Below are 12,446 nucleotides of genomic sequence, written 5' to 3'. Positions count from 1 at the left end.
GCAGAATAACCGACTGTTGTTGCCTTGCAATTGTCCACCTCTTGCACTTATATGACCTCATCAAAGATGACAGTGGCCTATTAGAATGGCTTCCACCATTCTTACAAGACAGCAGAGGTTGATAATTGACTATATATTCTTTTGCACATCACAGCAGTGTGTGTGTGTGTGTGTGTGTGTATGGGGGAAATGTGTGTATGGGGGGCAGTGTATGTGTATGAGTGGCAGGTGTGTGTGTATGGGGGCAGTGTATGTGAATGGGGGCAGTGTATGTGTATGGGGGCAATGTGTGTATGGGGGCAGTGTGTGTGTATGTGGGGCAGTGTGTGTGTATGGGGGCAATGTGTGTATGGGGCAGTGTATGTGTGTGTGGGGGAGGGAGGGGGAGCAATGTGTGTGTGATTATAAAAAAGCCCCCTACCTTTCTTATCGCATTCCCCCCACATACACACACACACACACACACATACACTGCCCCTATACATACATATTAATTAAATAAATAAAAAAACAAATATTATATTAAAATATTAACAATATTAAAAGCCCTTCTTATGTGTTTTTTTTATTTAAATTTAATTAAAACAAATATTCGTTATGTCCCCCCTCCCTTCTTACCTTTATTGAGGAGGAGGGGGGACCTTTCTCCATCCCGGGTGGTTCCAATGGTGAGAGTGAACTCTAGCCTGTAGCTCCAGGGCTAGAGTTCACTCTCGCGAGATTTGGAGCATTGCCGTGGTAACCGCGGCAACGCTCCATGCTCACAAGAGAAGGACCCGAAGGAGCTGCAGGCTGAGCTCCCGGGTCCTCTCTCGCTCCCTCTCCTGCCGGCTGCCAGCAATGTGCCTGCGGACCGTGGAGGGAGATCTCTGATCTCCCCTCTGGTCCTTGAAGGCACATTGCAGGACTGGTGTTTAGACAGTGCCCGCCCTGCATTAGCCGGCAGGGGAGAGGGAGACCATCATTTTTCTTGGTCAGGGGGCGGCAATTGCCCCGTTGACCCCCCCTCCCCTGGATCCGCCACTGGGTTGGGTTATGGAACCAGAAGTGCCCTGCCATTCCCAAAATGTAAGTAGTCAAGCTATTTTAGAACCTGGAATCCACCAGGCACCACTCCCCACCTTCCATTACCTCTCCTGAGGTAAGACCTTCAGTGAAGGGTTAGCACATTGGCTGAGAGTGCGTTGCGCTGAGCTGAGAAATCAAACCATTTAAAAATAATTTGAATGCTGCACAATAAACATTGAGGTAGCTTTAGCTGTCAGATATGGTGGAGAAATGGTTTTGCAGGACAGGAGTCCTACTTCTACCACCAGGTCTATATTGTCTTCCCTTGCTGTTAATGATAAAGTTGTTGGAAGAGTAGGGACAGGTGAGGCATGTTCTCCCAAGCAGCAGGCGTTTGTGGTGGTAATATATTTACTAACACTGATTACCTCTTAATGCTACATCGTTGTATATGACTATAAATACTAAACATTATACACATGTTAAGCAACATATATAACCCTCATCCTTCTGCTAGGCCATTTTGTGCCAAATAAGTTGCTTTCATTATCCATAACTAGTTTAACCAGGGTAGCATTTTCATCATGAAACAAATTTGATCACCTCCTCAGTAATTAGCTGGAATCTTCTTCCAAGATCTCTGTTTGGCCTGTTTGTATGCCCACTTCCCCATTCTTTTTTTTTTTTTTAAGAGATTTTTTTTCTATAGTTTTGTTTTTCCTTAGTACAGATAAAACAGAAGAAAAAACAAAGATAAAAAATAAGTTATGAGTACCTTCTGTGTAAGCTATATATAAATATTCTTTCCTTTTTTTTTTTTTAATGGTGCACAAGCCAACATAATCAGGTACAGTTATTAAGAGCTGTTTTGGTTTGTTACGATAGGCCAAAATAAATTCTTAACCCGTCACCCGCTATAGGGATCACTGCAGAGCATTATTATTAATTAATGCTTTGTAGGCCTGCGTTGAATTAAACGGTAAAACGCACAGGAAGGAAGTTCAGTCTATTTTAAATTTAATTTTTTATTTTGCTTTTCTTTTTTTATTGCTGTTCAACATAAACAATATCTCTGTGATATGTCCATATAATGTGTAATTTGATACTGACAAATAAAAAGCTGACTTCTGTTAAAAAAAATAAAAAAAATAAAAAATAAATAAGTTATGGTTATTCGAGATAGGAAACGCTAAAACGAGATTCGCAGATATCCAAATATTCAATAAGAGGCAATAAATGCATGAGTCAAGTTAAGAGTAGTCAGAGAACTCATCAGTTCGTATCTGTGTGATATCTTTACACAATTAGCATAACCTTCAGGATATGTCTTGAGTCGATAAATAACTTCCTCCCCCTTCATCTCCCACCTAGTTATTGAGGTTATTATGAAACAGTTTATATATAATTAGTTCTTATAGATCCTTAAGTCCTATAACTGCTGTCTACTTTCTGAATCTAGCCGAATTAAAGCATAGTGGTAAATAGTCAAAGTAGGTTCTCAAGGTTATGTGTCTCGGATCTCGCAATTAGACTTGAGTTAGTGCAGACACCTTCACTTCATGTCTATCATCTTACCTATAGGTGTTTGACTTTGCTTAGATTCTGTTAAGCTGCTCCTAAAGCTAGAACTCCTGTACCTCTATTCCCGTGGTGGGGGGGAGTTGACTGCACAGCGGGACCGGTCACCCTCCAAGTGTATTTTGTGTGTATAGAATTGAAGTGAGTTAAAGAGAAGAGAGGGGAAAAGCCCGCCAGGACAGCGTGGGGATCAATGGTGAGTTTTGGAATGCCAAGGGCGACCCCCCATGCCACCACCTCTCATCCCCCACCACACCCCACTCCTTCTCTGGCAGTGTATTCAATCCATGGTCTCCACCATTCTACGTGTTTGTCACTCCGTCTGGTCACGGATGTCTCAGTCGAATAAATCTCCTCAATCCGCTTGTACCAATTTTCGAGTTTTGGAGTCTTGGATTGCTTCCAGAGGGTGGGCACTAGTGCTTTGGCTGTGTCAGTCAAGTGTCCCAAGATGGATTTTTTGTATTGCGAGATCGGGACAGGTGTAGGATGTAGCTAGATTTGTGCCATAGTTAAGTGTGATGTATCGACCAGGATTTCTGCTATTTTGTTTTTTATCAACTCCCAGAATGGTGTTATGCTAGGGCAATCCCACCAAATGTGTCTTATAGTCCCTTGACCTATGTCACATCTCCAGCAAGTGACCAGGATATTTGGGAAAATCTTGTGTAGGAGAGCTGGAGTTTCATACCACTGTGATAAAAGCTTATAATTAACTTCTTGATAGTGTGTGCTTACTGAGGTTTTTTGATGTAGGATTAGTATCTTTTCCCATTGGGTGTTAGTGAACGTAACCCCTGCGATGTATTCCCACTGTCGTTTCAAAAAGTGTTTCTACAGGAGAGGCCCCCCACTAAGACATATTGATAGAGGAGTGATATTGTCTTGTTTAGAGTGGTTTTGTGTGAGGTCTCTGTGAATAGATGTTCTGTCAGTGAGTGAGCTGTAAAAATATTGTAATTGTGTGTACCGGAACGTTTGTACTCATGTTGGGGATGGGTTGTTAGTTAGTTCTAATACGTTTTTCAACCCCTTGTTGTTGAGGACTGTGTGTATTGGAATAAATTCCCAGTCTCCCAGGAATCCCCAAGCCCAGAGAACGATTGCTGGTTAGTGGTATCATCAGGCTCGGATTCAGGGATAAGTGAATAGCCTTTCGTATGAATGTCCAGATTTTCAGGGATTGAGTTGCTGGAGACAGAAGATTGGAGCTATCAAGCGGGACAACATGTGATGTCCATGTGTCGAAGAACATATATGAGTCCCGAGTTGCCTCCTCCAATGTGATCCATTGCTTATGTTGTGGCCAGAAATGCCACTCCAAAATGCATTGTAGGGAAAACGCGTGGTAGTACTTCCAAATGTCCGGGAGTGCCAGTCCCACCGACTGATGCGGCAAAAATATTATCTCATGTCTGAGCCTCGGTCTACTGCCTTTCCATACATAACGTATGACTGCTGATCTCAAAGAAGAGAAAAATGTTGTGGGTAGAAACATTGGCAATGTTTGAAACAGATATAAGAGTCTAGGGAAGATATTCAACTTTATAAGAGCTATGCGACCTATCCATGATATATGTTGATATATGTTGATAGTTCCAGTTGCATAGGTCCTGTAGTATCTTAGTGAGAAGTGGTGTAAAGTTGGCCTGATATAGATTGCGCGCTCAGTTGTGACCCATATTCCAAGGTATTTCAATTTGGATCCGCACAGATGGAATGAAAATTGTGTGCGGAGTAAGCCGCACTCTCTGCTTGGGACCGTAAGGTTGAGGACCTCAAATTTGGACAGGTTCAGCTTGAGGCCATAGGTCTTACATTCTTGCATCAGGCATGGCAATGTAATTCTAGGTTGTGTGAGGAAGAACAGCATGTCATCAGAGTACGCTGCAATCTTGTGCATGGAGCCTCTCAAGTTAAAGCCTTATTGCTTCAAGTAGGACAGAGGACATCCCTGTCTAATCCTGTTCTGAATTGGGAATGCATTAGTGAGAGCCCCATTTACCTGGGCTCATGCATTAGGGGAGCTGTAGATGGCATCGATCCAGGCTAGCAGCTTAGGACCGAATCCTATACCCTGCAGCGTCTCCGTTAGGAATGCCCAGTCCACCCAGTCAAATGCTTTTTCTGCATCAGTTGAAAGTGTGCTATCCCTGGCCTCTCTTCCCGGGATACATCCTGTCTGATCCAGGTGGACCAGCCTTGGCAGCATTGTATTTAGTTAAACATGACTTTGGTGAATAATTTAATATCTACATTTAAGAGTGAAATTGGTTTATAACTGCTACAGAGTTCTGGGTCCTTACCAGGTTTGGGTACAATGGAAATCGGGACTTCCAGTGTTTCATTATGGAAGTTGCTCCCCGATGAGAGTGCATTTAGTGCTTTAGTGAGTTTAGGGATGAGTACATCCCCAAACCTCTTATAGTAATCTAAGAAGACCCCGCCTGGTCTTGGCACTCTGCCTGTTTTTGTCTTCTTAATTGCATTCTTAAGTTCCTCTTCTGCAATTGGTGCATCCATCAGTTCATCTTTGTCCGAGGTCAAAGTTTAGGATAGGATGTTTGTTAGGTATTGTCGGTTTGCCTCTGTCTTATTGACTGTTGTTCCAGGGATGGACTGTTGGTGTAGATTATATAAATTTGAGTAAAAATTTCCAAATTCTGTCGCTATGAGTTCAGGGTGTTGAGTGGTCTTTTCCCCCGATATTTTCAGTTTGTGTACCAGTGCATAAATTTGCTGTCCTCTGAACATTCTAGCCAAAGGTTTTCTCCCCCTCTCCCTCTCCCTCTCCCTCCTCCTCCCCCTCCCTTGTTCGCATGTGTGTAAAAGATACCCATGGATCTTTGTATGTATCAATAGTGTTTCTTTACAAGTATAGTGTGTCACCTGGCTTCTATTAGTTCTATATAGACATCTTCCAGTGGGGATCTTTTGTGTCTTGATTCAATGTCTCCTATTTTGGTGATTAGATCTGACATCTGCCATTGAGGTTTCCTGTGTATCTGCCGTTAAATGTCTTTTTTTTTTTTTTTTACGAGTTGCTATCTGGATGATGTGGCCTCTCATCATGCTTTTATTTGCTTCCCATATGGTAGTCTCCAAGATCTGTCCCGGGACATTGTCCGTGAAGTAGGACTTCAATGTTTGGGCTATCAGTTCTCGGGTCTTAAAATCCTTTTAATAATGATTCACTGAGTCACCAACTCATTGTGTTAGGCAGTGAGATTGGTGAATCCATCACCAGTAGTACAGGGCCATGGTCTGACCAAGTTAATGTGAACCAGTTATTAAAATGTGTGTGCTTCAACTGAAGTAGACATTTTGACCTATCTCTTTGCCAGTTTTATCAAATTTATTTTATTTAGATTAAATGTTTTTATTTATATTCAATGCAAATGTTTATAAAATACAGATCTTTAAAAATTATTTTAGATCTCTACTCTGATCACTCTTAATTTAGACTTATCAAGCACTAAATATACAAAGTCTTCTGAATTTAGATTATTTCAAAAAGTACAAAGATTTAAACTAAAATTCTATTCTATGTTACTTCTCTTGGTTTCTATGGGTAACAAAAAAAATTTCACTAATGTGTGGTGTTTTATAGCAGTGGTCATGAGTAAATACTACAAAAACATTTATTGCCATACCATTTTTAATGAAACTAATGGAGCTAAGTAAGATATCTGAAACAAAATCATCAGTATAATTTCATGTTAATTCACGTGCCAGAATGGCCAGTTCGGCTTCTAATATTTGATGTTTGTCACATAACAAACCTTTCATTTGTAACCTATTACCATAGATCAATTGTGCCTTCATTATCTTTCCTATATGAATATTAATAGGAACATTTCTTTGGATTAGCATAAAATGAAGAAATGATACAGACTGAAACAATTTCAGCCTTTATTTTAATTGCTAGAATGCATCTACTGTTATTTGCATAACCTTTGCTTTGAATTAGATTAAGAGAAAATATAATTTTAATAGTAGAAAGCCACAAATGGAGCCTGTAACACAATTAACGTTCTCTTAGAAATACAAATCTATTCCCTGTTTCCTTTTAATACAAATTTGACTAGGTTGGCACTTTATTTTCATTTCACTAGTTTGTTACATTATTTTATATTTATATGGGTTTTATTTTGTTTTTGTATTATATTTTTGTGTTATATTGCTTTCCATAAATACATAGACATTTCATTCTAAAGCTAAGGACATCACAGGGTGTTTCTACTAGTGACCCACTTCTACCTGTACGATAAGAAGACATTCTAGTTTAAAAAAAATTGAAAGTCACTCTGTCAGAGTAATCCACATAAAAACACAGTCATGCTTCACAGACACAGCACAGTCTCACCACAAACACAACACACATCAAAACCACTTGCAGCCCCCCATACACATGACAAACTACAAGCATCTTCCCCACAAACATATACTTCAAGGCACAAAGATTTGCAGACACACAGATACAGATATGCATTCCAGACAGTCACAGATACACATAAACACAGATAAAAACTTGCAGATGCACAAGGATACTCACTGCCAAACACACTATAGAGCACATACACATTTACTCAATGTCAGACATGCACAGACTGGTAACAGTGCACACAGCCAGACAAACTGGTTGTGTGCCTGTACCTGTCATACACACATACAAACACAACTTAGTATTGATATTTTATACAACACTGTTTTGCTATCTGTAAGTTTATTATTTTGTACGTGATTTTTTAAAAAAGTCTATCCAACCAAAATGCATGTTTTTCTTTCCATTAAATAATGTGAAATCTATGCATACTGAAACAAAAAATTACCCTTTAACATTATTTTCCATGGCACCCAAAATACTTAGATTCAGGGATTGTTTTACTCTTTTGAAAACAGCTCACCTCTACTGAGGTATAAAATGTCTGAACAAAGAGATGTCAGATCTGATATTTTGTTTTTATGGTGTTAACCACGCTTGTACTGGACATTTGGCAAACTGGGCAAATGCCTGGTGGGCCTACATGGTCCGGGTCCAAAGTCGGCAGAGAAACGGCCTTTACAGGGTTGATGCTGCATGAGCGTCTTAGCACTCTACACAAAGACGAAGCTCTTCAGCCGTTGAGAAGATCAAATATTTCCCTTGCCAGCCCTCAGTAACTCAGATACGTCTGGGGAGCCAGAATTCCTCCCAAAAATGTATCAGAACACTGCTACAGGTTACCAAGGATACATTCTCAAGCAGTAACTCATGGGAGCACTATGATGCAGAACAGATGCCTAATTGAGGGACCAGGTTTTCTACCTCCCTGGCTCAAAGTAAGTCAAAAGGGAGTGGGGTATAAACAAACTTATTTTCATAATTAAATTATTTTATATTTTTTAAATCTCGTCACATATTTAGCCCTATCTCCTCAAACACACACACACACACACACTCCAGCCTGTATTCCCTATACACACACACTACAGCCCTTATACTATCTCATACACTATAACTCCAATCCCCGCACATATACACTACAGCCCCTATACCCTGACACGTGAAACAGTCACTACCCAGTACAACACCTATACCTCCACACTACAATTCCTATCTTTACACACTACAGCCCATATAACCCACATTCTCTACAGAGCCTATCCACCACATCCTCACACACTACAGCTCCAACCCCACCCCCCACACACCACAGTCCCTATAATCACACATACACACACACACACACATTACAGTCCATTTCCTCTCCACACACATACACTACAGCCCCTATCCAGATGCACGCTACACCACAAACAGCCCCATCCACACACACACACACACACACACACCAAGACAAGCAGTGTCCACCACAAGCAAGCCCACAAGCAACATCCCCACACACATACAACTCAATAAGCAGAACCCTGCATACAAAATCCCACAAGCATCCTGCATCCCCTACATAACCATGAAGTAGCCTTCAAACATATACAGTACCATATGCACCCACCACATACTCAAATAAACACACACTCAACTCTCTACACTCCATGCAAGCACACACACTTTCTTAACCCTCTTTCAAGCCTTTCCCTCTTCTGTCTTCTGGTGTCCTGATTATGGGGATACCAGAGGCAAGTCACCAGCAAATACATAACAAGAGTGCTATTACATTTTCTTGTGCTGTGCGGAAAAAAAGTACATGGCATTTTACCCACGTGAGAGCTCTTCAGCTGGGTTCTGCACATGGGCAGTCCCAGTTCGATCCTGCTGTTAATCTATGGATTTCCATTATTATCGTTGACCAGTGATATTATTTTATCTCGAGCAATAGAAATGCATAAAGCAAAAGCATTGAATCTCTTCTGCAAAAAACAAAATATTATAGCTTCAACTTCAACAAGTAAATCAATTATTACTGTTAACGATTATCTGGAAATCATTGTCCCCCCTCCCATCCATCCATAATCAAACATTTTTACTGTAGAGGTGCTGTTGTCTTATATGGTATTGCTGTGGTAAGCTAACCACTAATCAAAAATGCTTTCAAATACTTACACCTTGCAGGTCTACAGATGTGTTTTTTATGTTAAATTTATTCCTTGGTTGTCAAATATCTACAGGCTTCTAAGTTCTTCTTCATTTGTTAAATCTGGGTTAATAGTGGTAGATGATGACAGTTGCGTATTCCAAACAGAATCTTTTGCCATGGTTTACTTTAGAACTTTGCCTCAGTAGTCCTTGTAGATATTCTTGTTCCCATCCTTTTAAGTTTTATAGACAGTTTTTTTGACAGCACGTTTAAGTGATCACGATCCTACAATGAAGATACCCTGCAGAATTTTATGTAAATTGTAACATGATGATCACAGTTAGTTTGAACATCCACTTGTGCTCCAACTAGTTGTTTTACATAAGATTCCTACATTTTACTTAAAAAAAATTTAGTGTTTATTTCCTCGAACAAACAACACTTTAACTGCCAGCACTACCTTAATTGGCGAGTGAACACTGAAGTCTTGTGTATATTATTCACTTTTAGAATCACTGTTTTTAGCTTTGGTGAGCTTTATTGCGTCTTAGTATTTTTAGATTTTGATATGAGATCCAGGTCTGCTGTTTACCTAAAAGTTTTCAAATTTTTAAAATGGTACACCATCTGACATGTGATTCTCGTGGAGTATTTTGTGCAGTGGAAAAGTTAGCCTGAAGGCAAATATTGTAACTCTCAAAACTGCAAAGACAGAATGATGACAAATTGTATAAATATGTGCAAATTGTCCAAATGATATCCAGTATCTATGTGTGTAGAATACTAAGAAGCCTTACATGGTACTTGATGAGTGTGTCAATTCTAAATAAAACTGAGGAACTGAGATTAATACAACTAAACGTGATGCTTTTTCTTATCAAATAGTATTAAATACATTTTTTTTTACTTGAAAATAGCACTGTGTTAATAGTAAATTTAAACATATTGGATATAGCACTTATGGATACAATATACAGATACTTCATATTAATTCATATTAGTATCAATGCCAAAAAATAATTGTACTCATAGCAATTCTACACAACTGTTAAACTATCTGCTTAATACATAACTATTATAACTTTTACGTGTTTAATGGTTTAATATTGAAATCTGATTGCATAATTTGGTTCAGGAAATACAATTTTGCACATCTTAAATTTGATTGAATTTACAAGATAACCTATAAACTAGTTTAGCAATTAATACTATTCTTTTCCAGCTCGAATTATGTCACTACTTGTTCCCCTTCTCAATAAAAAGTGATAGGATTCCATTATGCAGTGTTCGCTGATAACTAATGGTTCTTTGGAGGTGAATGTGTGACAGGCAAACTTAATGTGCTAATTTTTATCACAGGGAATGCGTTCCTAGGCCAATATAGCTACATTCTACTGTTTTGCATTATGCATAGTTACACATTTTTTCCAATACATCCTAAAAATAAAAAATCATTGAAAGAATCTTTACAATAATATATATATCTAGATAGCCTGGTTTAAACTTTAAATTCTTCATACTGTTCCCCGAATGTCCTCACTGTTCTAGTGCTAGTTTTCATACTAAAGAGAAACACATTGCTATATAATAGTCTCCTTCTGTCCTACTTTCATACTTTACATCAACTTTTGTAGGTCAAAATTTGTGGCTGAGTTTTGATCGCAAGGAAAGTGAGTGTCATTTTGGCAAACATGCCCAATGTGGGGTCATGCCATCCACATTTTATTCAGTGGTGTGTGACGCATCTGGGGAGACTAAAGAACTGTCCTCAGGCAGCACAGCGCAAGCACATAATTAGAAATGCTTGTTCTTTGAAGAACTTCAGCACTGCACTCTGCAAGGCCCTGTATGTTGGGGGCCAGCCAGACTGATTTTTTATTTTTTTTTATAATTCTTTATTTGTAATTTTTTGTTAAGAAATTACAGAAGAAAATAAAAGATTGTTATAGGGATAGTTTCATAAAATTAAAAGCGGTAGAATCACTTATATCATATTACAACATAGGGTCTTTGGTTCTGGTCTGCCGCGGTTCCTGTGAGGAGGTTCCACTGCAGACAGGCAGTTGACAAAGGTGGGTTATTCCACCATTTCATAACAAAAGAGAGGAGTAATTAAAGAAGAAAAATATTCAACAGTTTGCAACCATATTAACATATTTAATATATTTACAGTCGTTCTGTATGAGCGTGTTCGTTAGGCGAGGTATTCGCTCATATATTCATATAGAGCAGGGGTTCTACATCCAGTCCTCAAGGACCCTCGAACTGTCCAGGATTTAAGGATTACCCTGCTGTTTCTAATGTGTTTTTTTTTTGGGGGGGGTGAACAAACACTACAGACACAACAGGGTAATCCCTAAATCCTGGACTGGTAGGGGGTCCTTGAGGACTGGGTTGAGAACACCTGATATAGAGGGTGGTGCCCCCTTGTACCATTGATTAAGGAGATGTCCGTGCTGGTGCCTTTTGTAACTCATCCTATGAGGATCTAGTGAGCTTTGTTAGTATCAGACTGGCTTTTTTATGCCCATTATGGGCATCCCTAGTGACGCAAGTCGCACCACTGGTAACGAATCCCTCTGGGCCTGCTCACCCTTATCCTGATCTATTACCTTCCAATGTTGGTAGGTATGCTATAGAGATTTGTTTGAGGCTTCAGCAGCAGTCTGCATGACCTTGTATTACCCCGGTTTCTTGGTGTAAAATGTACTTAATACAAAACCAAAGATAACATGTTATTGGCATGGAAGAGGTTATGATTTTGCAAAAATGAAAGTGTTCTTTAAGAGTTACAGTTTCTTAAAAAAAAAGTGACAGACTTCAACAAGCAACTTATGATTTATACTTTACAAAATGAAATTATTTTACATATCAAAAATGAATTTCAGTTAAGGGCTGACATATTTAGCTGTAGATGTAAGTTCTTCTGAAAACTGTATATTCTGGACCTATTTATCTAACCCCAATGTCTGCAGTTATCAGAATTGCTTTAAACCTTACTCTGCTGTTCACTGCTTAGTCTTAAAGGATGAAACAAAGGACCATCAAAACTAATTACTAGTGCACAGAACACCCCAAATGTAAATTAATTTCAGAAGTTCAAAATACATATTAGGAAAATCAATTAGTAAAAATGCATAAATGAAGAACTACCTTTAATAATATGATTTCCTATATTTTGAAAAGAAATTACTACTAAAGGCTGACATGCTTTATCTAGAGAAAAACATGCTATTGGATACATTAGGGTTAGATATCAAAAAAAGTTAATTAATTCAGATTGAATGCTAAAACTGGTGATGCACACAAACATAGCATTCTAACAGCTCACTTCTCTGCCAT

The sequence above is a fragment of the Pelobates fuscus genome, chromosome 1 (genome assembly GCF_036172605.1).
Source record: "Pelobates fuscus isolate aPelFus1 chromosome 1, aPelFus1.pri, whole genome shotgun sequence".
In the NCBI taxonomy this organism is placed as follows: Eukaryota; Metazoa; Chordata; class Amphibia; order Anura; family Pelobatidae; genus Pelobates; species Pelobates fuscus.
This window is presented reverse-complemented; position numbering follows the sequence as displayed.